General features: G+C 29.1%; 3 non-coding genes across 3 annotated transcripts; 2 read left to right on the top strand and 1 right to left on the bottom strand.

Annotated features, from left to right (window-relative positions):
- Window positions 1-2,673: 2,673 nt before the first annotated feature.
- Window positions 2,674-2,745, top strand: Trnaq-uug. Its single transcript has one exon. It is a non-coding gene; the product is annotated as a tRNA-Gln (tRNA).
- A 3,372-nt stretch (window positions 2,746-6,117) lies between these two features.
- On the bottom strand, window positions 6,118-6,189 carry Trnaq-uug. Its single transcript has one exon. It is a non-coding gene; the product is annotated as a tRNA-Gln (tRNA).
- Window positions 6,190-6,384: 195 nt separating this feature from the next.
- On the top strand, window positions 6,385-6,456 carry Trnaq-uug. Its single transcript has one exon. It is a non-coding gene; the product is annotated as a tRNA-Gln (tRNA).
- Window positions 6,457-27,160: the final 20,704 nt, after the last annotated feature.

Genomic DNA, 27,160 nt, shown 5'->3' with positions numbered 1-27,160 from the left:
TGTAAAAATATACTTAAATATTCTGACTTAGAGTCCTAAAAGCACAACTATATATCACGTGACTTAAAAAGCGGGTAAGCCCTGCTGTGATGTCATAGCGGTATGAGTCATAGACCATCAGTTAGTTCAGTGTAGACAGCTGGGTGTATTATATACATAGATAATATGTATTTATATTTGTTATAATCAGATGTCTATGAATATATCTGTCAAACTTATTTGTGTTATTTCGTATAGTGATACCAAATTGGATGCCCGCGTTTTTGACAGTTTAAAAAAGGTTTAAAATTTAATTTAAGGTTGTGGCAAGAAAGCGTGTGTATTTTTCCGAAATAAATTTTTTGTGGCTTTTTATTAGCAAAATCAACATTTTGAAGTACTTTTTCAAAAATAGTGGAATACCCTATTGTGCCTTTAGACTCCATAATAGTATATTCTCATTAAAGTCGGCTCTGTTATAATGTGGTGAATTACAATTACAACATACTATAATGTACTGTAATGTACTGTACTGTTATTACTTATGAGAGTTATAAGTATATATAAATAAATTCCTTTTATATATTTGAAATAAGAACGTGACTACAAAATTATTGTGTAAATAGAATGGAATGGAATGAAATTTAATACATATACATAGAAACTATAAGATATACTTTGGTATTTTTTTAAAGATTTTGTTGTTTTCTAAAACTAAAACTAAATGTTATGCATTTAAATTTAAATATGCTGTTCTTGTTGTTTCAAACTGTTTTATCATTAAAAAACAAAACTAAAATTACATTACATTGTTAAAACACAGTTATAAAGTTATAATATTTAATTTTATTTAAATGGAATGTTTATTGTACAATAATTATAATGAATACAATAATCATACCTTCTAGAGATTCAATTCTGCTTTTTTAAATCAACAGAGTAGAATCTCTTGTGTGATTTTATTATGAAAAACGTTCCTGTTAGAAAACTTCTGGAAAACGTTGCCGTCAGGAATCATCTTTAATCGCAACCTGACGGACAAAGTGACAATCATTTACACCATTTATCAAGCTCTTTTAGTATTATATTGATTAATGGTGATATATTTGTTAATCTTTATTTATTTAACTACATCCATATTTACAATTACAGTTTTGATTTGGGTGTAGTCGGTTACTTGTTCTTATCCAAGCCCGCATTAATTATAATTGTTCACACTGCCGCTGCCTGGATTCGAACCCGCAACCTATGTATAAGAAGACAAACGATCAAAGTCTATCACCTTAGACCGCTCAACCACTTGGGCTCTTTAATGGTCGACCACTTAGCCTCAAAAGGATGGTGATAATTTTTTCGATGTTCAAAGAAGGTATCACTGTTAAAAATATACTGTTCAAAATACCGATCATACTCATTTTTAATGGTATTCATTATTCATTTTATTTAATTTAATAATGTGCGAGGAACAAAGCAATTTTAAATAAAAACCTTTATTTTGTTTTTTAAGTTGGACTAAGTTTAAATCCATTCTGAAAATTTTAGAGGGAGTTATCCGATTATTTAAATAAATAAATGACTTCAAAAGTAGGCATATTTAACAATGGTTTTATGGGAAAAAAATAATAAGTTTTCATAGATTTCTCCAAAACTATTCGGTGGAAATTAAAAAAAAAAAAAAACTATTTAAATTGAACATTAATAAATTATTGAAAATCAAAAAACACGTTGTGCCCCACTAATCAAGGATGAATGAGCACGGTAATGAGGACACAAATTTAAAAAAATATATTTTTTCAGGTATTGAAAAATTTTATTCTTTTTTTCGTCTACAATCATGAAATTATAACAAAATTCATCATCAAAGTTGAAAATAAGGTATAAATAATTAATCTACCAGAAGTCTAAAATTGTCTTGATGTTCGTACTGCTTTAACTTCAAAATAGATGGTACTTAAGATTCTTCCAGCATGGTATTTGCAGTTCCTATGCGAAAACTTTCGTAACGCTCACTTTTCATGTTGTTATGTTAACAGCTCAACCAAAATAAATTTATTTCCTAAATGAAAAGTTTCCAGAATCATTTCTTTGGAACAAAAATATACTGGAACATTAATTTGCATATAGTTCAATTTACGATAATTTGACTTTGAATGATCTTGAGCTGCATGTTCGAAGTCCTTTTACCCTGAGGTATTTTTATCTCATTATCAAGTTAAATAACAACAATAAGTAAGTATTGATTATTGTGTACTTAAGATTCGAGTACTGAATAAATGAGGTACTTAACATTCCAATTTGATAATCAATGTAATTATTTTACAAAAAAAAAAAAGAAAAGTTTAATGAGATTACTAAATTGCACGTTTAATTTATCTTTAATAGCTATTTGAATGGACATTTGGGAAAGTTTGTATCTCCCAGTAGAAATGTTAACTCTAGTAACACTTGTTTGATCCAACTCGAGGTAACAAACCCATGTCCAAAGAGAAGGTTTTGGGAATAAAACCAACCCCCTCTACCCCATGGAGCATCTCTCCACATAAATGTGAACTAACAATGTTTTCAAGCTATTTGCAAATTTATTGGCATATGTTAGTAAAATACATAATGGAAATTATCATCATTATGTTAGTAATATACATGAAATTAATAATCATGAAGTAGTATTCATTTATTTTGGTTGTTCATCACAGAGGTTCTATGGTGTAATGGTTAGCACTCTGGACTTTGAATCCAGCGATCCGAGTTCAAATCTCGGTAGAACCTAAGATTTTTTATTTCATTAATAAAATCTTATTTTACTTTTACTCACTGAAAAGAATTTATTTAATAAATTAATAACTTTTATTAATTATTGTATTTGACCTTTAGAATATATACTTGTCGGTATGACACATTGGCGTCTAAATTAATGACGTGTTCATATTTGATGAAGAAACAATAAATAATTTTTATGATAATTGAAAACAATGAGAATTATTTAGTACAAAGGAACTGTTACATTTTTGATAGATTAATCAAAATTTATATAGCAGAGTATTAAAATGTGAATAACAATTTAAGTAAAAATTAATGCCATAATACAACTTTTTATTTTCATCAACTAAAATATCTTGCTGATTATGTTACAAAAACTTACCATTAAATTTTTGCTTATACACTGTGTCATAAAGTTAACGAAACAGTCCAAGAATTATCCTGTATATATGAAATATATCAAGGTATATTAAATTTAGCTTCATATTAACGCTTAGAAAATTCATACTACAAATTGAGTATGGGTGCTCATAAAATCACTTAACTAGTTCATTTGCTTTTGTCCGGACATCCGTCTGTCCGTGAGCACGATAGATCAAAAACGGAAAGATTTATCGAGCTGAAATTTTTAAAGCGTGTTCAGGGCGTTAATAGTGACTTGTGGGTTTCGGATCCATCCTTTCAATCGTAACATTCAAATTCACAAAAATTCAAATACAAAAAATGTTTGTATCTACAAGTTAACAACTTTTGTTTGAAACATTTTTTGGTTTCGTAAATATGCATTTTCCTGTATACATTTTGCTGTGAGAATTTCCAAGATCCTGCCAAAGATGCTTTTGCATCCATTATATCGGACAGATAATATGAAGAAAGGTGTTGTTTTTCTAGAAAATTTTTACTACTATTTTAAAGCTAGTTACGACTATTATAGTCCTGGAGCCCGTGACAATAAAACTGAACTTACACGGATTTTGAAATTTCGCATATGAATCAATGCTATTTACTGTCACGGGTTCCTGAAAGTATACTAAATCATCAATCAATAACCACTTAATTCAATCAATTTGTTCAATTAAAGTGTCCTCAAAAAAAAAAATAAATAATAAAAAAAATATTCGTATGGGATAAGTACCTTGAACCATATGAACTTCTTTGAATTGGCATTAATTAAATATATAATTTATGTCCTTTGAAACATAAAAAAAATACTATGACTCAAGTGAGTATGTTTTTTTAATGAATAAAACATTCTTCAACAATTATCACATCCACAAATGAGTGAGACTTTAGAATAATAGAAGGTTGAAAGTTCAAAATAATAAGAATATATAAAAATTCCTCTTAATTTACAAAATTATTCATAAATTTTATTTTGCAACCGTTTCTTCAACATTTACTTAGTCATCTACTCTTTAGCCATCAGAATACTATTATTGCAACGACCACAAAACAAAAATGATTGTTATGAAATTTTTGTATTAGTTATACAAAAAAATAAAAAAAGTTTCAATACAAGTTGTTTGTTTTTAAAGTTGACACCATAGAGTAGGTTGAAATGGCACACTCGTAAGGAAATAATAAATAAATTTCATTGAATTTTTATACCATGTATATATGAAATATATATCAGGGTATACTAAGTTTAGTCCCAAGTTTGTAACGCTTGAAAATATTGATGCTACGAACAAAATTTTGATAAAGGTGTTCTCTTTGTCTGTGAATACGATTCCTCAAAACGAAAAGAGACATCTCTCTACTTATCGTAAACATCACCGTTTATCAGTGAGGGATCGAGTTATAACACGATCGATTAACATAATTAACACGATATGATGGCAATGAAAAGTTGTAGGGCAAAAACCGTCATTTTTCGGCTACTTTTTTACATTTTGAGAAATTTTGTCTACCTTTGATCGGCTGTATCTCGGTTATTATTGAGTCTAGAAAATCGTTTAATATACCACAGTTTAGCAAATTCAATGTTCTACAACTTTAGAACACAAACTGAGCTTAAGTAACGAAAAATAAGCGAAAAACTGAAAGAAGTCTAAAAATTTTGGGCCCCCTCCAACCTCAAGTTAACACAGGGTGCTCGAGGTCACAAACTTAGGATGGACATACTAGAGTACCCCCATCTACTGACGTTTGTGCGATGTATCACATTACGTACAATGAAAGCTTTCAAAACCACACGCATCTTTTGTAATGCGTATAATTCAAAAACTTTATGGATTGTAAAGCAATTTTTTTTTATTTTGTAGCTTATAGTATCAAGTTTTATTTAAATAAAAAATATGTCACCATATCAATTTAGTTGTTATTTTTACTAGAATGAAAAATTAATTAAAAAATTACACACTTTTCTTAATATTCGGCCGCCATCTTTAATTTTTCAATCAATAAGAATTGATTGACACCACAATCACTTAAATCGGTGCAACCGTTTTCAGACAATAAATTTTTTAAATAATGCAGTCGCCATTTTGGAAAATGTCCGCCATCTTGAATTAAAGTGGACGAAATTTCCGTTTCCTCGGACGAAATCATTCATATTGGTCCCTAGTATCACTGGGCAAACTGGCTTGCTTTCTGCATAAAATGCAGTATCATTTTGCTAAGCCGTATGACTACTTTACTTAGATGACGTAAAAACACGAACGGTTCCGTAATCAAAACTCTCTGTATATGGTATTTCATGTACAGAGAGTGCTTATTAATTCAATCAAACAAGTATTTGACTTCTTAAAAAATAAAGTAGTTATTTACTTGGTTTTTAAGAACAAATTTTTCTGCTAGTACTTTTTTTTCAGTTTATTAATCATCTCTCAATAAATTTCACGGTAAATTATATATTTTATTAAAAACAGAAAACTGAATATTTCGAAAAATAATTTTCAGTTTTTTTTTCACTCCATATAATCGATAACTGGTATTATAATTCAAGATAGTTGGTAGGGTGTTACTTTCTCGCAAGACTGTTAACATTTTCAACAAATTTTTGAATAAAAATTTACACGGTAAAGTATGATGGAAACTATACGATACATAAAAACTATTACGAAAAAATTATTTTTCCTTGTAATCTAATATTTTTTACTAAACATTGTTGGCAAAGAACCCTCTTAATATTGGCATGTTCGGATTATTAGTTTGTATAGAAAAATTGGCTCAACGAAAAATTCATAGTAAATAACATCACTGGCACGATAAGCATCTTTTTTTATAAAATTCGATTGCCGGAGTGTTCCTAAGTACTGGACGTATCGTTCTATCGAAGTGTCGTGTTAGTGAGATTGTATTGCAGTTCGGAAAAAAAGACAGTGTTCAGTATTTTTACATAAAAAATATTTTAGGTAAAACTACTAAAAATTAAAATACAGGTTCTACCGAGATTTGAACTCAGATCGCTGGATTCAAAGTCCAGAGTGCTAACCATTACACCATAGAACCGTTGTCTGTAAAAACTAATCTTTACAAAACTGCTGAAAAAGATAAATTTTTTTTGTTAATTAGATAAAATTTTGATAAGCTTGAAATTAATTTGACATTTAAAACAAACTTTGACATTTAATTACGGCATTAAATTGTATACAAACATAAAATACGTATGCCAACTTTTACAAAAATTATTAGAATCAAATCAACGGTTCTATGGTGTAATGGTTAGCACTCTGGACTTTGAATCCAGCGATCCGAGTTCAAATCTCGGTAGAACCTTTTAAATTTTTATAAGATTTATTCGAAAATGACAAAAATTATTTTTAAATTGCTACTTTTGTTTGGAAATAAGCAAATATTTGTTTCAAATTAATATTTTTAGGCCATTCAATGAGCTTTCTTTTATTTTAGCGATTATATCCCTAAACGAGTTGTTTTTCAGTGCTGTCTACAAAAATTTCCATCCTACATCCTAAAAATAGAACTCGTTATATTTCACTGTGTTAACTTGCAACGCGGGCTGGATTTTTTTTTACCAACTATATGGCGAAAAAACCATGAAAATTTTATTTATACGAATCTAGTATTATTGGATTTTTACCTTGTTGTTTTGCTAGATAGAAATACTAGTTGAATTTTGACTGGTTTGCTGGCTTGAAAATCAAGACAAAATTTGGAAAAAGAGTTACAATCGTTACATCCTCATTATATCGTCGATATTTGACATGGTATTCATTCGGCTGGTTTCATACTATGTATAAATCAGTATGGTTGTCACTAAATAGCTAAATAATTTAAGAAAAATTTTAATTTTTCAATATTTTGAAAATTACTCAAGATATCGAAAAAATTTTATTCTTACTTGTGACTCCGCTACCGAGCTTTTTTGTTTTCATTAATTTATTAAGGTTGTAGCTTTAATTTAAATAGTTAGTTTTTAATTTCCACCGACTAATTTGTAGAAATCTATGAAAACATATCATCATGTACCGTTTTAACTGCATAGGATTTATTTACATTTTCTTATAGATTTTGACCTCCTAAAAACAGGAAAAATATTCAAAACATTTTATCACATAGGGTTCTATAGAAATTAGTAACAATATAAACTAGTCTTTAAATAGTATTATATAGTATTTTATAGTAATATTATATTAAACTAATCTTAAAGTATTATTATTGCACAATGAAAATAAATTATCTTCGCTTCCAATGGGGTATTCTGTGTATGTGGAAAAAAACTAACTGTAATAATTTGGCCATTATCCTGGAAAGACTGTTGGGTCAGCAGGCAGTTGACGATGTTTTTGGGTCAGCAGGCAGGCTATACTAAATACCCTTGCTGTTTACGCTTATGGGATATTAGAGCCAGAGAACAGCATTGTACTAAAAGTGATTGGCCACCCCGAGAAACTTTAAAACCTGGAGAGAAAAATTTTATCAATACTAGTTTTGTACCGCCAGAAAGAGTTTTGATACCACCTCTCCATATCAATTTGGGGTTGATGAAACAATTTGTAAAACTCCTGAAGAGGGTGTTTTAAATATCTATGTATAAAATTCCCGAAGCTGTCAGAAGCAAAATTGAAAGAGGCAGTTTTTACTTGCCCCGACATCAGAAGGCTTTTAACCGGCACCCTTTTTGTGGAAAGTATGAATGAGAAAGAAAAATAAGCTTTTATGTGTCGTTCAAGGATGTAGTGTGAAAGTTTTTGGGAAATACTAAGGATCCTGACTAAAAAACCATTGTTCAACTAGCAGCATACGAAGCTCAAAGCTGCAAGATAAGCCTGAAGGTCCATTTTTTGCACTCCTACAAAGACTTTTTTTCTCAAAACCTGTTAGCTTGCAATGAAAACAGGGGGAGCGGTTTCACCAGGATTTCCGCGATATTGAGAGACGGTACCAAAGAAGATGGGATGTCACTATGCTTGCAGGCTACTGTATAATTTTTAATAAACGTGTGCTTTTACCAATTTTTTGTTTTTGAATTTGCAAAAAAACCTTACTTGATAGAAAAAAAAATGGCCATCATTGCTGAAATCAGCGCATTCTAAAACATATAATTTAGTAAAAATATCTCATACAGCTGTCAAAAAAATTTTTTTTGCAGACCTGTGTAATTGGACAACCACCTTAAAAATTTTCTTAGGTCAACTTCATATCAATTAAAAATCAAGCTATTTATTTAAAATTGCCTTGGTGCTGGTATATCCTTAATTCTGAAAAAAAGTACTAATAAATACCAATGTTTAACAAAATAAAATGGTTAAGATTAAGTGTTGATGCAATTTTAAATAGTTAAAGATAAAAAATCAAGCAAAAACAAAATTAATTACGAAATAATTACTATAAAAACTTAATGAATTGAAAGATAATGGTAATTAGAGTATTTCAGTGTGCAAAGATAAAAAAAAAATTATACCTATTCTAGAATGAAGAAAAGGATAAATTACACATGAGAAGGGCAATACATACGTCACTATGATTACGTCATTATTAATAGATTATTAGTAGATTTTTTTTTTTTATAAATTTGTATATCACATACATTAATAAATACAAGAATATTATTATAAAACTCACCAACCGTGAAGGTTTTTCAATGTCATATTTTATTTAACACATACATAAATACATACACATATACATATAAACATTTTATTTATCTATTGGTGAAAGAGAATTCATTGAGAAGTTTTAAATACCCATTAATGCATATATGAACAGAGAAACTATAAAAGATTGATTGTAACGTAGTCAAAAGCTTTTTTTAAACGAAATGATATGAGTTTTCTAAGAAATTTGTTAAATTAGGTATGAAGCTCTTTTCTATGGGTGTAGTCCTTAGATATTGAGAAAGGATATTATTGCGAGACTGGCGCTTAACAGCTCGCAAATTTTAAATTGCGTATCCAGCTGAAAATTGATGAATAATTATTTTTTAAATAAGAAGATATTCGATTCTCCGATGATTATAACTTTTGTCCGACACTCAACAAAGCAGTAATTCTGTCGACTTTGAAATTTGAAATTTTCAAAATGTCAGAGAAGAGATATATCGCTTAGTTTAGTAATTTGCTGAACCTTTTAGTATTGTTAATCGTTCAATCTAATCTGTTTAGAATTGTTAATCTACCGAAGGAATATGCCTACACAAATTTTTCACTCATGCAAATATGTCCAATAAATATAAAAATATAAATAAATATATGGTCGCTTTAATACCATTAACTCTTCTTTAAAGCCATTAGTTTGTGCAGTAGTATGATCCATTACAAGAATGCCATGATTTTCAGTCATTATCAGTAATAGTGATTGCGTAGTAACAGTAGCCGTAATCATTTTTAAGGCGGTAACCATGCTGAGTGATCTTAATAGTAAAGAAATTCACCATCTTATTTCTCCACCAAACACGTGTGGCGGTAGTTGATACATATTTACCATTAAAAATTTCATTTTAAAATATATACATATATTATAAAACCTATATTTCTATCACCATAGAAATATTTTTGCGAGTTCAGTTGTATTGGAATGTCAAATTTTACTTGTGAAAGGCACAATGTTTTTGAACCTTTTTTTTAATTTATACATTTTCATCTGGACAAAAAATGTGAACAATATTTTGAAAGGTTTGGATTCCAGGCATATGAATTAAATTAAAGAATTGGCTTTGAAAAGGTATCAAAAATACAAAATTAGAAAATCTTCCCTAGAAAAACTAAAATTTGGTAAATAGTTCGGAAAAGTTCTACAAAATATATCATTGAATTTAAAAACAATTTAATTTAAATTATTAAATAAATAAAATTACTTTAAATAAAAAATATTGTAAAAAAATGTTTGAAAATATTGATTATACTAAAATTATATAAAAATTTTGAATTAAAAAAAACACCAGGCAAAACTAACGCTACTAAAGACTGGTGCACGAACTATTTCACAGTAAGAAGTTCTCCTATAGAGAAGGATATCTATACAATATAACTAAATCTTTTATCTATGGCGGTAATTGTCAATAGCTTCTACTTCATCCTTACCTAGACCAAATGTTTTTTTTCTTTGTTTTTATTCGTTGCATCGTAAGAAATTGCTGAACAAAGAAAAATAAGATAATTGAATTTGGCTTCATATCTAGCATTACCTAAGAATCTTAAGAAGTTTGCTATCTGACATGTACAGTAAGTAGAATATTATTATCCGCCATATTTCCATCATTTACACTTGTTATATAGGAGCTGTTCTGTTATATTGAAGATTGCGAAATTAAAAATATATCCTGACAAAACTTGTTTCATAAATGTCATCCAACTGAAACCAAACCTGAATATAAAGTATTGACATAAAGCAACATCTCCACAACACCCCCCAGTACGGCCAGTCACCGCGGGGAGTAACGACCACAACTATCCACTCAACTCACTTCACATATGTCCATACAATAAACGATCCCTACTGTCTAACGACCGGCTTCTAGAAGGCTTCTGTTTAAGATTTGAACGTTAGAGAAAAATGATAGTGTGTGTATAGAAAAAAAAATTATTCCTTTTCAAAACTATCTTTCGATGACAAAAAACAAGTGATCGAGAAAGGCCGTTGTACACCGCAATTATCACAAACATTTGCAATTATCACAAACTAAAGTTAAATTCAATCGTAAAATCAAAACAAAACGATCTGATTCAGATTTTTGGCTGACAGGTTGCAAACACAGCAATCGTTTCCCCTCGTCTACTATTTCCCAACAATAAAACCATCTGAAACCAATCTGAAAAACACGTAGAAAATTCCTTAAGTATCACAACTTTGGAAAAAATCGGCATACTCACACCACCATCTTCTAACTGCTTTTATGTAATTATAAAGTCAATAAAATCAGCCAATCTATGGATATTTGTGGTTAAAAATACCTACATTATTATTTACTCACCATGACGATGAATCAAAACCAACAACCGTATTTTTGATAATATAGTTGCTTTTAAAAATTTCTGCTTACCCTGGCTAAAAACTGTGGACGCCACTGATCGTCGAGGGGTCCTTAGTTAAAAATATGTAAAAAAGAAAAATTTAATTATTATTACAGTTACTGTATTATTACTATATTATTACTGTATTATTATCTAGGGGCAAAATATTAATTTTATATTCTCTTTCGATTTTCGGATGAAACAGCTTTTTCAATTGAAGGCAGAAGTTAATGACTATGAATGTTACTGAGGGTCTAAGTAAGAAGTAGAAAAAAGAATTTTTGAAATCGAATCTACTTTCATAATGTATTTTGACTATCAATCATTTAAAACGACTAGGCAGTTATAATGTGTTGTTGAGTATAAGTTAGAAGAAGAGATCTCTTTTTACTTTGGCTGGTTTGTTTAGTTAAACTTACTTACGTACTTACTAGTATAGATGGATGACTCATTTTATTTTACACTTTATTTTTATTAAAAAATATTTGTATTTATTTATATTTACAAGTAAAGTTAGTTAGATTACTAATACTAAGAGCATGCATATTATATCTAGAGCTAGACTTTGATTGAGACAGCTGTTGGTTGTGTTAATTGTATATTAACCAGTTTATTGTATTGTGGTGTTATTTGTTAACGCCTGCTTTTTAATAATATGTGTATTCATGTAGTACTTATTATGTATTCTTGTATTCTATTCGATGACATACGTACCATTGGAATTATAGGTGTGTTGTGTTCTTACCAAACGAATCTATGATTTCAAAAATAATTTCTTTTATCTGCTTCAAGAAATACTTTTACTTGCATACTGCTAGATGAGAAATAGGGAATATTCATGAAATTTCCATTTCGTTCAAATATTTTTTCCGTAAAAACTTTATTGGCTGGACATTTGAACTAAAACATTATTTTAGTAATTAATATCTTTTTAATAACTTAAAATTAATTAATAAAAGTACAAATTCAGTGAGAGAAATTCCAATTTCTAAAACGTACGTGATGTCATAGTATGTGTGTTGTCAGACTTGTTGACATACTGTATGGTATGAATTACTTATATTTTGTATGGTATTACCATGGATATAAAATGTAATTACTACATACGTGGGTATTACACCTGTACTAAACAGTACCATTGAACTGTCGCCAACTGACAGAGAGTGCCAAAAGGACTGCGATTAAACATCTCAAAATTATTCTCTATTTTTAATATTTTTTTACCCATTTATATTTTTTACTATGTTATAACGGTGTAAACAATGAATTAAAAATAAAATAAAAATACATGAATATTCCCTATTGCAACATCAACTGCCAGATGAGATCCCCGAAAGTGGAAGTGTCATAGCTGATACTAAAATCGGATAATATAGAATGTGAAGAAACACTTATTGAAAATAGCAAGTTAAAAAACAGCCTGTTTTTAGTTCAATAACTTCCAAACTTGGGTACAAACACATTATCTATATATTATTTATACTCTAGAGTACAAAATGAACTATGGACCCTAAAAAAATGTTGTCTGAACGATGTTTAATGACGCCATCTGTTGTATGGATTAACATTCCATATGACTTTCGATGCAACAACCTCATACAATCACAATTAATTTGTTTGTATACAATTATATTGGACAATTAACCAACAAATCTCTAATAAGATATGTAAGCAAACGTTACTAGTTGATAATAACCTTGCAAATGTCTGGTGAAAATTGAAACCTATAACAGCAGCTCAAAATAATCTCTTTTGGCTTTCCCGTATGCTGTGTTGTTGTGTTGAAACTGTGTTTTTGTTATGATGATTGTTATGATATATTCGTATTTTTTCATGTTCTGTTAGTATTCCAATAAACGAGGAAAAATAGACGAAAGCTCTAAATTTTGACCTATAGCAACCAATTTCGATGAAAATTTGGGATTAAACTTTGTTCACCCTCTAGATCAAAAGTAATATGATGATAGAGCGATAAAATCTAAACAAAAAGTGTTATTTAAGTATATTTCGAAAAGTCGATACTTTCCGAGTTATTGGCGATTGAAATCCGGAGTATTTGAAGACCAATAACTGAAAAATTGGACGTTTTATGAAAAAAATATATTTGTTTTTATTTTAGCACAAAAACTGATGCAGTTACCACGGGAACTAAAATTAATGCTTGCAGCTTTCCAATTTCCTTTATTTAGGTACTGACAACATGCCCAAAAATTGCTAGCAGAAAAAAAAAATTTTTTTTCGAAAAAAATTAAATTATCCTTTAATATAAAACGAAAAATAATAATGTTAAAAAAAAAGTTTACAAAGTAATGTATTCTGCGGAAAAACAGCTAAATTTTTTTCCTATAAACTTTTTTTGGAACTTGATTATTATTGTAATTTTTTCGAGTTATTTAACGATAAAGGCAAATTTTTCCATTTGTTGGAATTTTTTTTTTACATTAAAATTGCAATATTTCGAAAACTATACATCCAAAACTAACAGATCTTTTTGAGCATGTTGTCAGTATTTAAATCAAGTAATTTGAAAAACGGCAAGCATTGATTTTAGCTCTCGTGGTAAATTCATCAGCATTTGGGTTAAAAAAATATAAAAAAAGGTACGATAAACTTTCTTTTCTTTAAAACTCCGTTAATTTTTAGTTTAAAAAGTGTATGATAAACTATTTTCAATAAACGTCCAATTTCTCAGATATTTAACGTTGAATACTCCGAATTTCAATCGTCAATAACTTGGAAAGTGTTGATTTTTCGAAATATAATTAAATGACACTTTTTGATTAGTAACTATCAAAACTTGGACATCAAAGTCTTTTCCTGAACTGCGCCCTCACAAGTCCACATTGATGTTGACGAAAGAATGATTTAAATAAAAGTTGATAATTTTTTTATAAGGAATTTTACATTTAAACTTTTGTTCTATCTCTAACGGTTTACAATATGGATACTTTTCCATTTGATTGAATAAGCAAAAAAATTCCATTTTTAATTTGGCATATCTTGGTTAGTTTTGAAGAAATAAAGTCGAGAAAATATGTACAAATACGTCAGCTACAAACTTTAATTATATTTTTTATTTATTAAATGCATGGTATTTTGTAATTTGTAAAAAACTGATTAAAACCACCCCCCCCCCCAATTATCACACAAAAAAGTGGGTTAGGTACGACTTTGAGTGGATTTTTTATTACGAAGTTTTGACAGCCTAATAACCACTTGTGGAAAATTTCAAAGATGCATTAATTTTTTCCTTTTAGACATTTAATTTTACTTATAGTAATTCATCCCTAGCTTTTTTTAATTTCCAAAACTATATGATGAACGTTTATTTTATATACAACAATGACAATAATCTATTAACTAACTATAAATCTTTGTTAATTGCGTAAAGATAATTTATTAATGAAACAAAATGTCCAGTGATATTATTCATACATGAATATAATATAATTAATGGGTGGATATATATTAAATTTTTTACTTATCTCTTTGAATGATCTATTTATTATTCATTTAAATTATATTGCAAATAAAATCATATAATCAACAGTTTTTACAAAATTTACATATTTCAAACATAAAACGATAACATTTTTTTTTTCATGTTAAACAATTTTACTGCCTTAAGAATCAGCGGTGGTTTTATGTATTCATTCGATATGTCAATAATTGTAAGAACGAATTGAAAAAATAAGTTGTTATATAAAAAACTAGCAGTTACCCGTCCACGTCGCATCGTTGGCAATTTCAAAGCTACCATCATTTTTCTTTCAATAATTACGTAACCTAATCTAGTAAGAGTCACCACGCAGTTATGCAAATGACGTGAAGTTATTTGTCAGTGCTTGTAAATCATAATAAATTCAAATCAAATTTAAAGAAATTATAAAGTTTTGATTTCGATTTTCGTAGTGTAAACACGAATTTATTCTAGGATATGGCACGTCAAAAAAATCCAGGATCTGTAACTGTTTGCCGCGTGGTAGATAAGCTTCTGACTCGATGTATAGCAGTTTCTCACATAGGAAGTATATATGGCAGACGGACTTTTTTCGAGGTAGAGGAGAAAGGGAAAATAAAATTAGGAAAAATGTAGACAAATTTTGAGTATTAGGGAGCTTATTTGGTATTCATGCATTATCATTCACTTCTGAGCTATGCTCCAAATTTTAAGTCTCTAGCTCATCGGGAAGTTAGTTTAAAGGCAATTTCAAAATGATATGGCTAATTAACAATTTTGAAATAATTAATTCAATTGATAGAGAATAGTTTACAATAAATAGTACATAACTAATATAAATATATATTTGTCATCTTAAACTTAAATCCTGGATGTTTAATTGAGTATCACTTCTGATCGTTTTCCATTAAGTTACTTTCACTTGAGGAATAATTAAACAACTTAGTTCCGTGACTATCTGTTAAAGACAAGTGTAAACTGAGCTTTAAAAATTTTTGCAATATTATTTATAAATATAGAAATAAATAGTGAAAGGCGTTTATAACATCACAGACATTTATTAGCACTAGCCATTTTTATCGATAAAACTATTGGGCAGACGAAAACAATAAACGATTGTGTTTAAGGAAAGTCCCTCGGCAATAATAGAAAAAATAAATTAGTAGATATATCCGAATTTTTAGTATGTTAAAGTTCACGAAATATATTATTGTATAAAACAAAAATTTGGGTATCTTACCGTTCAATTAAGAGAGTTTTTATTAATTAAAAATACACTAAATAACATACCATTCTCATAGCAGGTTATGTTATTTAGTGTATTTTTAATTAATAAAAACTCTCTTAATTGAACGGTAAGATACCCAAATTTTTGTTTTATACAATAATATATTTCGTGACCTATAGCATACTAAAAATTCGGATCATTATCTACTAATTTATTTTTTTCTATTACTGGCGAGTCACCCTCCTTAACTGAGAAGAAATAAGTAAAAAAATTTAATATAGATGAATCCTTTTAAATAATCAAAATGGATGATACAGTTCCTTAGTCGGAATGCGAAAATATTTGGTCCTAGGTGTTACATAACGCAAAGGAGTAAAAATAAAGTCATGTTTATATTGCCACGTTATTCTTTATAAAGTGACAAACAACCTTTTTTCGAAAAATTTTTACGAATATGTCATAAATCCGGTGAAAATCGAATGTACGTTGTAGCCCGGTTGGTTTGTACGTCTCTACACATTTCCCACCCTGAAGTATTAGAATAGTGTATTATATATTATTTAACCATCACAATGGAATCACTATGTCACTAATAAATTCTTGGAAACGCGAATTTGAAGAGAAAATTTATTTTGTTCACTTCAACAGTGATATTTCTGCCCAAGGAAATTTTTTAATTAAATAAGTTAAATAAACTGCTTCTTTTAGTCCTCGGACAATAAGTTATCTTATTGCAGTGTGGGAGAAGGTGGACATTCATGTGTTCTAACCTGAAGAGAGAAAAACAAAGTTGGTTCAATAAATTAAAAAAGCGCTGCTTCTTACGTATCGCCCTGTCTCAGTGGTGCTGTACTGTTTGGCGGCTTTATATTTATCGCCATATTAAATTTTTTTTTTCAGAAAAGTTCTTGTGTCTTGTCGCAAAATTTTCAAGAAAATAAGGTCTGAACTATTTCGTCGATACATTTATGTGAATTCATTAACTTTCTGGAAGCTCAAATATAATATCTTTAGGGACTTCAAAAACAACAAAACAAGCTCAAAATTAAAAGCTCTAATAAAAGGCTTTCTATCTGACTTATATTAGTCATCATAATACATATGATCATATTACGAAATATTCTTACTGACATCTATCAGAAGTAATACTTAAGGCCTCATTGAAACGTCTTTTTTCTGATTTCGTAAGAAGTTATAATCAGGCACTCCTTATTATGTACTTTTCTGACTTCTCTAAGAACTGCGAAATATCAGCAACTTAAGGCGTCTTTTTTCTAACATCTTTACGGTTACTTTCTTTAGGAAACCTTTTTGAAATTTGTTCCCTTTAGGTCTGAAGTCCTTTTTCGGATTTCATAAAAACATCAGAAACATAAGTTCTTCAGAAAGATTAATAACATCGTTTTTTATGGTACCATATTTAGTTTTTATCTGGATCCTGTTGGATAATCTGATATTTGTCGGGTATGGTATGTCGTGATAATTACGTCAACTAATCAGATTTAAAGTTTTTTTTTGTATACACTTAAGGTAGTTTTTTTTAAAGCTTTTATTTAACTTGCAATGTATGTGTGCATGTTACGGTGGATTCTTTGAACTCAATGTTGAAGTAGATATGTTCAACCGATTGAGCTGAAATTTTGCATGCACATTTAGTTTGGATGACAATGCATGGTAAGGTTGCGCCACCCTGATTATCCCATCGCTTCCATCATATTTTATATAAATACATTTTTTTAGTCTTAAATAAAAAATTTTAATAAAAAATACTTTTTAAGGGACAAGCTTTTATTGTACTAAAAAGTAGAGAATAATTTTATCTATTGGTCACTCATACCCGACTATTTGTAAAAGCTTGAGGCGCTTAATATCAAGGATGAATCGAAAAGAAATTAGGCAAAGGAGTAGATGAGGCTTCCGGTTCATTTTTTGGTATTTTAAATTAACCGCCTCAACCTTTTACAAATAGTCGGGTATGCGTGACTTATAGATAAAATTATTTTCTACTTTTTAGTACAATAAAAGCTTGTCCTTTAAAAAGTATTTTTTAATAAAATTTTTTTTATAAATATGTATGAAACAAGCGTGGTGTGTGCTTGCTGTAAGTTAAACGACTTTGTTCAAAATATCATTCTCTTTCCTGTCATTTTAGCAAAAAGTACTAGCTTAGAGAAAAAAAACTTCATTTATTAGCCTTTGCCAAGGTTTCGAAAAACCTTGGCAAATCAATGCTTGTCCAATCTCAAATCCATTTTCAAGTTTGGTGTTTGCTAGATCGAACTTTTGAATATAAACATTGGATATTTGACGTAAACTGCATTTTATATGTATACCCATAATTTATTTTACAATAATATAATTAGAAAACAAGTTTTCTTTCTCTCCTTGCAAGATAAACAAACATTCCAAAACTACACATCAAAAGTAATCAATAATAAATAGTAAACATTAATAATAATAATAATAACAATTTAAATATATCTATATCTATATAATGGTTTATTTAGATGTGACTCAGTCTATTGCCATTTAATTGAATTAATAATTATTTTTATTTATCTTAAATTTATTATTAATAAATAAAAATTATTATTATTGCTATTTACTTTATTTAATTTATTTCATTTAAATTATATTTATTCATTATAGTTCAATCAAATTATTCTATCATTTTAAAATTAAATAGGGGAATGGACTAGGCGATGCACGGGAAAAATACATGCGAAGAAGTGAATTTTAAACCATGGAATCAAGGTCTAAGGAGATATGTACCTCTTAAATTGAAATAAATCCAAGGCGACTTTTTGACATGTCTGCATCGCGAATAGACAAAAAAGTAGCCCATGAATCGTAAGTGTGATGAAGGCATGATAGGTTGATCCCCTCAATGTAAAAAAATCGTCCTTTAAATAATCTTACCTCTTATTGCCGGTTACGAGATTTAGTTTTAGTAATAAACAGGAAATAAGCCGATGTCTTTGGAGTATTGCGAGCTCGACGCAGTTTTGTCGCCCTTAATTATTCCGTGCAAAGATCTCGTAGACCAAATGTCACAGAAATGGGAACACAGGACTAACGAACTAACGCAGTACTCAGTAGTTAACAAAGTCGCATGAATTTGAAAAAACATTATTTAATAAAAACGTTCAAAAACTAAAACCCTGATGATTACAAAATCATGCTCTTAAAAGTATGAAAACAAGAATATATATAATTAAAGAGAGAATTGAAAAAAAAATAATAATTAAATGTGAACAATAATAATAAGTAAGAATATATATGTTCATCTGAAATTGTTATGATGAGTAAAATTGTCATTACAGTCGGGAGACCTCAGAGATTAAACACTTTTCCACAGGACGGAAAAGAGGTCCCTCGATTGTTATGACGATTTTACTTATCATAACAATTTCAGTTGTAAATATTTTCTTGTTTTCAAAATTTTAAGAGCGTGATTTTGTAGTCGTCGGGATTTTAGTTTTTGAACTTTATTTTATTTAAACTATTTTGGGGTTTAATTTCGTGAGAAAGTATAACAATATATACTGGGTGTATATTTTTGAAAAGTGTTAATTACGCATTTTTATTTGATACCTAACACGGTAATTTGAAATAAAAATTAGTTTTCAGTACATTACTTTATGTCCTATAGAGGGAGCCATATTCAATTTAATGTGACGTCACCAGCGGATGATTAAGACGCTTTCAATGATACCTTATTTATCAAATTATGATAAATAGTTTAGAAGCAAGGTCCGAACATATGAACATGCATACATATCACTAAAACACATTACCCTCGCCATTGTACAGTCGGGGTAAAAACAAGTGAAAATAAACAATTGAGTGAGTTAATAAAAAAAAATTTCTGTGATATTAAGTGCTATATGGGTTCTTCCTAGTAGAAGTTTTGTGGAATTTTGAAATGCTTGGTTTCAAGTAGGGTCAAATAATATCAATAAATAAAAATAGGGAAAACGTTATTAATAGTGTATATAGCCATATCTTCTTGATAGAATTGGCGTTATAAAATCATTTTAAATTCCCCACTTTTACATATTTTATGTTTCAAAATATTTCCATGGAAATAATTATTTTTAACTGATTATCTTATTCATATTTTAATAATAAAAGTTTGAAAAAAACAATTTTCAAAAAAAAAACCCAAAAATTACTAAGTCATCTAATAACGACTACTAAACAAACAAAAAATACGTGATTCCGAATGACAAGGCACATTATTTGAAACAAAAACATAATTAACATTATTTACCTATCAAAACAATTTTAAAACGTATAGAAGAAACAAATTAATATATTGGAATGCTTTGTGTATTTATTAACTACCCAAAAATTTATCTAATATAATTATTGGATTGACTCTGACTTTAAATATGTTTTATATATTTACTTCAAAAAATTAATCAACTACCTACTAATAAACAAATAAATCTTGGCTCACACGAACACATGCTCAGTTTGTTTTCGCCTCAACGTATCCACCTTCGCGTTCCACACATGTAGTTGTTCTTTTACAAAATTGTTTAAATACAGTCCTACATATCTCGGGAGTGATTTCTTGAACCGTTTCCCTTATTATCTGTTCAAAATGGTCTTTTATAAACGTTCATTAACATTCCTATCGAACTTTCTGAATTTGTGCACCCTGTATATTCGATATCAAAAGTGAATAGCTCAATGCTAATATTTTAGAAAGCAGAGCTTTTTATAAATATTACTTTTTTGTCATAAACCTTATAATAAAAAAGTTTTCCATATGTAGCCAACTTAGCTAGACACCTTATACAGTGTGTCCCCGGTATACAGAGGTAACTATACTTGTAAGTTTTCTTATTTTGCATTTTAAGAAAAAAAGTCATTCTTTATAAGAAGTTTTGCTTATTATGAAAAGTATGAAGGAATATTTAAAACTTCTAAATAATGTACAGGGTAGCCAAAAATTTGGTATCACTATTTTTTTTTTTTTTTTTTTGGGTAAACTACCCTTCGTTTTTAAAAGTTGACAAAATGTTACAAAAAAAGTTACTCGAGATTAACAATTATGACTCTATACAAAATATCAAGCAAATCTTTCCAAATTTGACAATTCCATTCTCAGTGAATGTTTATCCGAGAAAATAAATTTTCTTTTTAATTTTCTAAGCTAGTCCATAAAAAATTACACTCTCGTATAGTACATGTTATTTGATTTATTTTTTTTTTCTTACGTTTTAGAGCTTTTGTTCAAATAAAAAATGATGCTATAATTAAAGCACATGGATCTTCTTGATATTTTGTATAGATTCATAATTTTTAATTGCGGTTAACTTTTCTTAGTAACATTTCGCCAACTTATAAAAAAGAAAAGTAATTTACCAAAAATAAAAATAGTGATTCCAAATTTTTGGCTACCCTGTACATTATTAAGAATTTTTAAATATACCTTCATACTCTTCAGAATAAGCAAAACTTCTTATAAAGAATGACTTTTTTTCTTAAAATGCAAAATAAGGAAATTTACAAGTATAGTTACCTATATCCGGGGACACACTATATATTCGTGGTGGCAGTCGAAGCAGTATTCTACTAATGACGATAATTATGAAAACATGATGTGTGGAAAAATGAGCGTATTAAGGATGGTTAAGGATGTACGAGCACCAAGGCATTTTTAAATACAAAGCTTGATTTTTTTTAAATATGAAGTTGGACTAATATATAAGTCAAAATCAATTATCATTATTTAAATAAATAAATAACTTCAAAAGTAGGCATATTAACTTACCAGTGGGATACTTATTGTAATGGGTCCGATTTTGCAAATTGAAAATTTAGACAAATCTCCACGTTTCAAGGCCTTTAGAGTCGACTAGTATGATTTTTAAAAGGATGTTTGTATGTATGTATGTTCGGATTCAATTTTCGCCTCGCGTATCACGAGAACAAATGATGACATTGATATGGGACCATAGTTTTCATTTAACGCATAATTACGTAACTTAGACCTGATTAGATTTTGAGCAAAATCTGTTAAACAGTTTTTTGTACCGAATGAAAAATTGTATGATTGTCATTATTATCACTTATCATTTGTATACTTTTAACGTCAGAGGGCGAAGCCCCCGCTGGAGGGTTCGAAGCTCCCCGAAATAAAAATTGTTAAAAAAATAAAAAAATAAAAACGATAATATAATAAAAGTAACAATAATAATAGGCGATTTGCAATAGTTTAATTTTAATAATAAAAAGAAAAGAAAAAAAACATGATAACGTATTAGCTTTTGACAAGGTTGCGTTGTGTCTCTAATATCATTAATAAAAAGAAAATCTGAGAAATATCATTTTACAATTTTACCCCGGCAATAATAAAGTTCGAATGATGAAATTTTTTTATCTTTTCCACTGGGAAGTGGAAAACTCTGACGATTACAAAATCACGCTCTTAAAATTTTGAAAACAAGAATATATATGTTCATCTGAAATTGTTATGATAAGTAAAATCGTCATTACAGTCGGGGACCCCTCTATTTCGCCCTGTTTTAAAAACTTTTGAATCTTAGAGATCCCCCCATTGTAATAACGATTTTACTTATCATAACTATTTCAGATGAGCATATATATTCTTGTTTTCAAAATTTACTTTATTTTATGACTTCAATATAACCAGGCTATTACATTCGATAGATATCTTATACAGAATGTTCTATTTACATCTAGGCGTATAAATATCACGAGTATGACAGAATAAATGCGTCAAGCAATGCATTTAAGTGAGAGGTATTATATACATGTGTTGAAGCTTCGATATGCGTTAACACATGATAAGATTGGAGAGTGGAAGTTTCTTAGTTGAATAGATGAACTACGACATATAAGCCACCATACACGCCACTTTTGTAATTTCATAAAACATCTATAATACCTCTTACTTAGATGTATTGCTTAACGCATTTACTCTGTCATATGCGTGATATTTATGTAAATCGAACATTCTGTATACCTAGACGAAATAATAGGTACTTAACATTTTTTAAGTCATCCATAAAGATATATTAATATATTGTAGTGAAAAATATTTTAAAGGTCATAGAATCTCGTCTTATTTAGTAATTAGTCGACAAATATGTAAGATTCAGGAAATTGTTGTTTAGCTTATAATATCCAAGGTATGTTATGTCTAATTAAAAAAATAAAAAATATTATTTATACAAATTTTCTTTTGTTTTGTAATTATTATACAGACAAATACCGTTACTTTTTTATCTGGTTGTCTATTGTATTTATCAAAGCAACATTTTTTTTTTCATTTTAATATCTTTTAAAAATTTTCATTCTAGAAATATATAAAATAGTAACCCTTATCTGCCTGCTTCGCCGTTCAAATTCCATTTAAACCCTCCTTCATTCTTCTTTCGCCCCAGAACCCTTGTATAATTTTAGCCTTGTATTTAGAATTCCGTAGCAATGAGTTCCATACGCTATTTATAGCTAATGGATACTGGTGTTGACTACTTGGTAGTCGAACGTATTTATATAATTGGTCTAGGAAATCGAGGCAAAAATGGAAATTTATTTCGAAAAATTCTAGAGTTCCCAGTTATTATCTTTGATAATACATATACGTTAGAGTCAGAACAAAAGTTTAAATGTAAAAAAAATAGAAATAAAAAAATTAGCAATTTCGGTTTGGAATATTTTTTCGTAAGCATCATTAATTTTCCAGAATTTTTTTCTTTTTCCAAATTGTTTCAAAAGACGACTAGTTGAATCTACCTGCAAGTTTTCAAATCCCTATCTTTTATAGTTCTGTAGAAAATGTTACACACAAAATTTAATACCTATCTCTAACAGTTTACAAGATGGAATTTCGCGAAAAATCGTCTAATTTGTAAAAATAGACAAACTTTCAAAAGCTATATCTCCGAAACTATCGGTCCTATGAAAATCGGATCGATCTCAAATTGTTGCAAATTTAACCTTCCTTAAAAATAAATCCAACAGTTTTTGATATAATAGCAGTACTTCCAGGTCAGAATCGGCAAAGTGAAATAAGGTTATTTTTTCGAGGTTTTTCTTATTTTTCGACATGATCCATCCGGTTGTTTTCGAGGTCGAAAACTTGGATTCAGAATTGCTTTTACATAAATTGCAAAAAATCAAAAATATCTGATTTGATGCAAGGTCCAATGTTTAATTTGATTGAATTAAGATACAATTCATGGCAACCTTTTCTGATACAGTCAATAAATCAAGACTATTTCCAAAACAATTGAAATCTGCACCTATTATATATTAATTACCCCTATTTCGAGTGTTGTTGAAGGGGAATGAGTGACAGCAAAGGAGGTGGAGGCTATAACTCGGTAGTTTTTACTTTTAAGCTCAGCGAAGCGGGCGGGTATCAAGCTAGTAATAAATATTTCCATAGAAAACTTAATAACCAACTTTTTCACGATTACAATTATTTCTTTAGTTGCTATGAGGAAGTAAAACAAGGAAGAACAGTGCTTGTTTTGAACAATAGATTTCAATGAAGTTTTTTTTTAATCTAGAGAATATTTTTAGCTTGGACAGTGATAATTTTTGTCTGTTATATAATAAATACAATCCATTTCCGGTGTTATTTTTGAATGAAATTTAATCTGTGAATAATTTAAAAGTTTAGAAATTTATAAATCGTTTATATATCTGATACAAGAACCACAACAAACAAAAAAAAAACGAAATTCCTGTGTATCTCTCGTACCTTTTGAAGTACAAAAAATACCCACAAATGTGTGTACATTATTATAGAGAAGAAGAAAAAGAAAAGAAAAAGAGCACATCCGCACCAAGAGATAGAGATACACACTTAAGATAGTAATTTTAGTTATTCATGGTTACATTTGTACAGAGTGGAGTGGAAGTGGGTATACAATTTTAAAAAGTATTATTATTTTTATTATTAGTAGTTGATAAATAACGTATCCTGGTTGAATTGAGTTTTCAATTAGCTGAATAATTTTCATAAAGGTCGAATTCAAAAAGTAATATCTCCACAAATAATTAAAATACCAATTGTTTAACGCGCATCACTTCAAAAGAACTACACGTTCGCTCACTGAAGCTAAGCAACATTTGTCACAGTTAGTACTTGGATGGGACACCGCTATTTCTATTGTAATTATTACATTTGGTAACGTTTGTGTTTGGCCCCACTTATCGAGTAGATTAATGAATTTGAACTGCAAGCGAGCACAGCGAGATACGAGGTCGAAGAACGTCTATTTGGCCAAAAGATGGACATAAAGTTTGTGTTCAGCACATAAAGGTCCGGGGGTCGAAGACCCGAGTCAGGTTAAGATCGTCTATCTTTTCAAGAGATAGAATTAAAGTTTGTAAGTTTGTAAGTTGAAAGTAAAGCGGAGCCAACCATAGTGTAGCTATTATTGAAGCTGCAGGTTAATAGAAATCAATTATCTCAAAAATTAAAATAAATTGTAGGTGAAACGAAGTTTACCGGGTCAGCTAGTTTATAAATACTTTCCTTGTGGATAATGTGTGTTCTTATTTTATCAATAGGGTAATAATACCAGAACATGTTGTGAAAATACTTTTTGAAAGTTTAGACAATATATGAATTTGCGTGGGACATCGAACGACGATTACGAAGGTACTATAACAAATTCCGACGGTGGGAGGAACATCCTCAAAACATATAGGTTATTACAAGTAATGCATATTGATAATATTTTAAACCGTTTGTTTTTGTGAATAAATTGCAATGAAAAAAAAAGGTTTTGGAAATTTGCAAAAAAAAAATCACGGTACGGCTGACTTTTTTAAATAATTCAACCATTACCCTTTTAAGAATGGTAGAGTTGTTTCTTATATATTAAGGAAAAACTTGACCGACAAAAAATTTATATAATAGTGCGTGAAAACTTCCTCGAACCCAACCAACTTCCTTGTAGTCGACAAACTCAACCCAACCAACTCGTAATTACAACAATAATTACCGGGTCAATTTTTTCGATTAACGTTTTTTTTTTTAAAATAAATATTATGAGTATTATGAGTATTGTTTGAAAAATTTTTCATTTAAAGCTTGCGTGTTGAGGTATTTACTTTTTAAGAGGCTTTTTTGAGAGTGTTTCACGCCTGGGAAAACTTAGCATCGTGATCAACGTGTGATTCTCCATATAAATATACACTTTGCTTAGAGCTATATTTGGCATAGCGTTTCTTGTGCGAACACCAAAGATACAAAATTTTTCTGCACTTCACACAATAAAATCATTTATAATAATTGACGATTAATAATATAGAAACTAATTCATACATATATAACTGTATATCCACTTACGTGTCACTCTTTATATACACATATACCTGTGTATGTGTCTGGCCAGGTATCTACTGCATTCCAATGGTTATGTTGGCATTATATTATGGTTGTGTTATTAAGAGCCACAAAGTCCATATTATTATTTTCATCAGCAAACAGTTATAGAACCTCTTAACATTCTTTTCACAATTTTTCGTGTAGTGCTGGACTAAACAATTCTGATTCAGCTTTCAATTAGAGCTGATTCGTTTCTTAATATTCTGCCAAAATCACATATACAATTTTTTTGAAATTTTCATTTTTAAACATGAAAATAAACAATCATAATTCAAGCACGTGATTGAGATATTAAGTCATTTATACAAGGTGCCCTTAAAAGGTCTTCACAACGTTCTAGATATATAGCTTAGCTCAAAATAAGTCCACTTAGCTAAACATGCTCCGCCAAAAGCCGTTTCGTTTTGGCGATATACGCTCTTGAAGTAGAATTTTATTTCAAATCATAAAGAACACGCCGATATAAATAACTACTGCTGTTTAGTTCTTATTTTTATCTAAACAAGTGAAAACAAACAATTGACTGAGTAAATTGTTGAAATAAGATGTATAGACAGTGTTGATTACACTGTAACATTACACGTACAAACCGATATTCCCATATAATACATACTATACAATTTGCGCTTAATTTGCACCCTTAAGGGTAAGCCGTGATTAATCGTGTTTACGAAAAAATGTTTCAAACAAAAGTTATTTATTTTTTAAATAAGGAACATTTTTTACATTTAAACTTTCGTTCTATCTCCAACAGTTTAAAAGATGCAAGATGAAAGAAATAAAATAATGCTCTGTGAGGTCTAGCAATAGAAAGAGGTGCCGAAAAAACATGTCTAAAAATTTTTAAGAGTTTTAAGTTCAAGAATGTGTTTCTATAAGATCAACAAAATAGATCTCAGATAATACGTAAAGAAACTACTTAAACTTAACTAATATAA

The sequence above is a fragment of the Chrysoperla carnea genome, chromosome 5 (genome assembly GCF_905475395.1).
Source record: "Chrysoperla carnea chromosome 5, inChrCarn1.1, whole genome shotgun sequence".
NCBI lineage: Eukaryota > Metazoa > Arthropoda > Insecta > Neuroptera > Chrysopidae > Chrysoperla > Chrysoperla carnea.
The sequence above is the reverse complement of the archived record's forward strand: the minus strand, read 5'-3'. Positions and strand labels throughout refer to the sequence as shown.